Here is a 5965-nt window from a genome sequence, read left to right on the forward strand (position 1 = left end):
GTGTAGCTTCTGAATTCATTTGCTTCCAATCTATCTTGGTTTCGCAACCAAGATAGGCAAAGGGAGGTAATAATAATTTTTCAAACTTGCGTTTCTAATGAATTCCATCTAAATACATAATTTTTAATGCAAATATTTTACAAATATATTACAATATGTCTAATATTTATACATTTCCTTAGGCAAAGTATGTTTATCAAATTTATACTTATGATAAAATAACTCTATCTTGGTTGGGCAACCTGGATAGGAAAATGAAATTTTAAAAATACCTCCAGTGAAAATTTAATTTGTATTAAGTGTTAAGTGAACATAAATGAGTGTAAATAATCAGATGCTAAAGTTTCGAACAAATCCGTTACATGGCCAAAATCTGATTATCCACCTTTAAACGGAATTTGAATCGTGACCAGTGGTCTATAAGTCATTACATTTTAACGAAGGTGATTTTCACATATAATTTCACGATTAAGATGAAAAAGCCACATTAAGGCCAATACCGTCCATACAATGATCAATTCTGAAAACAAGCCAGTTGATCAGATATTATAGTGGATATTTGTTTGTTTCAGTGTAAGATTGAAATATCTTTCACAAGTGAACACCAGATGCTGTGCCACTCGTGAAAATGTATGATATGGTGTTCATGAGTGAAAGATATTTTGAAGTTACATGTAAAACAAACAAATTTTCTTTTTATTTCATGTTTTGACTAAATTTACCCATTTTATAATCCATTACAAGTGAAAAATATATTTTTTTAGAAATTTTTTTTTTAGAAGACGTCAATTTAAAAACCGCTGTCTGAAACACGTCCGAGTTAACTCTGGTATTTAGTAATTATTCATTCTGATTATTTAAGGCAATAAAACGTTAGTTTAAGCTATATTTTTAAGTTAACAAGGACTTAGTGTTAAACCACGTCAGTAGGGGCAGCATTCAAACACATAAACGTCAAAAATCGACCTAAACAATTTGATATCATACCTGATGCGTATTAGTATATATATTCAAAAAGCCTTGTAAATGAAATGTAGCCAAACCAGTTTTTGACATTCCAAGTGTATGAGACTATACCACGTTTTCTTACAACACGTTTTGAAGGTTAGAAACATACCTTTCTATAATTTTATCTTGCATATGCTTCCGAGTTTTGGGTCTCAAAATTGTATCCTTGAGGTGTAGATATGCAATAGAGGACTTACTATGGTACAGTCTATTCTGTTTATAAAACGAAATTATGACAGATATGCCATGAAACCATAGGAAGTAATATTTCAAAGTGGTCAACCCTCTTTAATGTTATTGCTTCTTTAATATAGTTGACCCTTTATGATTCTCGGCAATTTCCGTAATATGGTTACGTGTTCTTTTTAGGAAATTCGGCATTCTTCGGAGGTAAACGTAGCTCAATGCGCACAAAGCTTTCCGTAAAAAAACCCGGAAAATGCCGAAATCGCATACGGGAAAATACGTTATTGGCCGATCGTCATTGCGGGTCCACTACCTTAAACTGTCCACAGAAGTAAATTGTGGTGAAACTATTAGTTCTGTCACAAAATTGCGCTATGAGAAAATATGATGATCCACTGGAAGACTGCAAAACTTTCATATATTGTTATTCTGTTTCAAACAAAATGCTATTCATACTATAAGAAATGCCTACTCGTTTCAGAAGACACAAAAACAAATATGAAAGTTGTAAAATGACATAAAACTTAGAAAAAATCTTGCCTGATACATTAGTCAGATTAGCACATTTTTTTACAATCAATATGACATTGAGCTTACTGTTTTATGCCTACCTGTTTTTTTTCCAAAGTCAAGCCAACTTATAAATACTGTTTATTAAGGTAGTGGACCCGAAATGAAAATTTTCCATTGGTTTCACGATTCCGGCATTCTTCCGTTGTCATGAAAAACGTTTTCTGTTAGGGCCGATGGATGACGAAACGAAATCGCATGGAAAACGTCGACTGACCTTAACATTGAATTCATGTGTAAACCAATGAGCAAGTTGTCCTTCAGGCTGCTTCGTTGTTATTTCTGAGAATGAGGTTATATACCTTAGAATACTTTCCGACTATTGTTTCGTGTTAAACGTCAAGATGTATCCATAGGAACCCTAAAGTACATGTACATGTACAACGAAATTTCTAACCGGGCACTGAAGCCGACATTTCCATGAAAAACATTGACACCAGTAATAACCTGGAATATTGCAACTAATTCCTCACAGACTGTTATCAGGGGTATTCAATAATACCCAGAAAAGTACTCTAATATCTTTATTTCTGGCCCCTTTTACCTGCAATTCTAAAATGTGACAAATTATATAATTATTGCGAATACTTAAATTGCAGACTTCAGAGCATGAACAATACTCATTTACTATTTTAAGGCAGCGTCACTACCATTAACGCGACCCAACGTCATTACGACGTTGTCATTAGCAAACAAAATTTATAAACACAACACGTGATTACCATCGGTTCAATGTTTCTCGCCATTAGATACATTTTCTACACCTTCCTACAAAAAATAAACGACTATTCGAAGAATTGATAGAAGTATGGGGTCACAATATTAACAGAGATTTTCAGACAAAAGAAGAAAAATAGATAAGACAAATAATGTACCTGTATTTATGAATTTGGATAAGTCTTGCACTATATGGCAATGTGTGACCGTAATTATAAGTAAGTGTTCAAAGCCATATATCAAACAGTTAAGACAAAATATGGAATGGTATGCGAAACTTAACTAATTTCTATGTCAAAAAAGGCCCATAACTTAGTTAAAGTCCTTGTCCTAGTTATGAAGTCTTGCCTACATATGTAGACTATGATGGTAAACAAGTGGTCAAAGTTTCAAAGTCATGTGACAAATAGGTTAGGCAAAATACGGACTAGTATGAAAAATATAACTGATTTCCAAGACCAAAAAGGGCCACAATTCAGCCTAAATAGTTGCCAGAGTAAGTATTAAGTATTCTTGCCTAAAGATGGAGATCATGACGATAAACAAGTGTTCAAAGTTTCAAAGCCCCATGTCAAACAGTTTTGACAAAACGTGGACTGTACGAAAACCGAACCAATTTCCAAGTCTAAAACGGGTCATAATTCAGCCAAAATACTTGACAGAGTTATGTACTATTGCCTGCAGATGGAAAACATAATGATAAACAAGTGTTCAAAGTTTCAAAGCCACATTTCAAATAGCTTTGACAAAACGTGGACTTGTACGTAAATTGTACCAATTTCCAAGTGCAAAAGGGCCAATATTCAGCCAAAATAGTTGACAGAGTTATGTACTCTTGCTTCCAGATAGAAACTTTTATAATTAAGAAGTGATAAAAGGTTCAAAGTCATATGTCAAACAGATTTTACAAAACATGGAATTGTACGAAATCTGAACCAAATTCCAAGTCCAAAAAATGGCAATAATTTAGCACAAATACTTGACAGAGTTATGTACTCTTGCCTACAGGTAGAGGCTGTTATAATAAACAAGTGTTCCAAGTTTGAAGTAAATATCTTTGATACCATTTCATGAAAACTTTAACCAACGCCGACGCCGGGGTGAATAGCATAACTCTCCATATTCTTCGAATAGTCGAGCTAATAACTGTTCATACAAAATATGCCTGTGGCGTTGATAATGTAGGTCACTGAACTGTGAATTACGGATCTATATCAAGGAGCTTTTAGTTTTCAAAACGTGACTGTGCGCTAACTTGACGTCAGAACCGTGCGTTGCCAACGGTATTCTCCTGGCCAGTGTCAACCTCCAATACCATTGATCAGGGCATTTTCTCTTAAACCTTATGCAGCATGGAATTCTCTTTCAATGATTGTTCGATTCAAAACTAGAAATGTTATCGCATATCTCCATTCAACGCTAATTTTCAGGCAATGACCAACACAGCATGACTACCAAACATTTTAATGACATTACTTTAATTTAGCGTTATTGGCGTAGTGCTCACATTTCACGTTAATATTCACCCGATTTAAGAACGCAAAGTTTGAAAAATAAATAAATACGTTTTAGCAGTTGCAAAAAAGAAAAATTCTAACACGATCCGATTTATTTTCCTATTAAACAAAAAAGGCTGAAAACAGTGAATTATTATACAACAATTCACAGCTCTGACGTCACAATTATTACGTCATATTGTCTAACGGCATAGCAACGCGCTAGAAAAGAAACCGATTGAAAACTGGCAAATATTTAAGGAATGCCGTCGAGGATGTACTTTAAATTCCATGGTAATGTGTTAGAATCGAAATAATATATCACATTTAATGATTTGCTCTTGAATAAAATCATTGTTTGTCGTTAAGATGCGTATTATTATATCACCCGGGCTGCGCCCTCGTGATATAATTCCTTCGCATCTGAACTCTAAACAATGATTTATTCAGCGACAAATCACTAAATGAGATATATTATTTCTTAAATAGACAAAACTGTGCTAGTTAACGTCACATTTCATTGCCCTCATTGCCTAGCCAGTATTTACTTATTACTTGTAAAAAAAATGAATGTGACATATCAATTAAAATTCCCCTATCTACAGTATAATTTATAACACTTTCATCTTTTTTTGAAGAAATGGAAACACTTTTCCGTTTTATTATCAAATTATTTGATACTGCTGTGATTTGATTAACTATTACAATACTTTCCGCATGGCCTTTCCAATGGGCCCATTGTCCTTTTTGCAATGAATATATCGTGCAAACGATGAAATATGTTTTCCAAGTGTGATTTTGCGCACACATTTTAGAACAGCATGACCGTTGAGATTGGACAACCATTACGTAATAGAATGAGGATGTAAATAAAACAAGTAGCTGTTCTATAAATGAAAGTGGATTCATCGAAGAAAAACCTTTATACATTTTACAAAATGATATCATTTGAGAAGATTTTACTGGTGTTAATTGATAGTGATCTTCGGAAAACGTATGTTAGATAGATATCATTTTAAGTAAATTGAAGTTCAAACATCTTTTTAAACAATGATAAGGATTTTCAAAAATGTAACAAACTTATTTTCAAATTATTCCATAACAAAAACAAAAAACGAGTCACTTAGTTATGACTGAAATATTATTGAAAAAAAGACATTAAACCCGAACACACACACACATAATCACGAAGTGGTTCAAAATTTATGGGAATTCATACAAACGCCTACTTTGAATCAACAACATTCAAGGAGGTGGAACAACTGCCAAATACAGGACTGCTAATAAGATTAAAATGTTCTTTTAATAAACATGTACCCCTCAATCATGAGTAAAGATTAGACTAACCAATACGCTGCGCTCCGTTCCGGCAAACTTAATTGCATTAAAATGGCAATAAATAATCTATAAGTGCAAATTTGAATGCACACCGGGTTACACACGTAGTAAAACATATTCAGGCATATTTTTGTTGCTTTTCCATATCTCATCAGTGTAGTATCAGCCGTACAAAAAGACCCAGCTTATGAGACACATACAGACATTGAACATCATTACTTCCTGATTCCTATTTTTAATGCCCGGCATCAAGCAGGTAGGCAATTTATCACGGATACACTTGTTTAATTAACTAGCTGGCGGCTCATCAAACGGTATCTCCTGTTTCTAACAGCACTCACACCTTCGAGAATCCGATTGTGGGGCACATGTCTTATCCATTAGGCTGTCGCAGCTCTGGTATTGGCATGTTATCAGGCTATGAGGTTAAATCTGTTACGTATTAAATTTTTCCAAATCTTTAAACTATTCGTTAAATCCTAGGGCCAATCACTCTGAGAGATAAAACAACTTTCCGTTACACCTGGAGATTGCAAGGAATCATAGAAAACTACTGCCAAAATTCCTGGATAGACCTTTTGGTGTTGGGTAGTCGAATGACCGAATTAAGTCAATCGGTATCTAAACCGCGCCTGCGACCAAACTGGTCG

Source organism: Mercenaria mercenaria, chromosome 17 (genome assembly GCF_021730395.1).
Source record: "Mercenaria mercenaria strain notata chromosome 17, MADL_Memer_1, whole genome shotgun sequence".
In the NCBI taxonomy this organism is placed as follows: domain Eukaryota; kingdom Metazoa; phylum Mollusca; class Bivalvia; order Venerida; family Veneridae; genus Mercenaria; species Mercenaria mercenaria.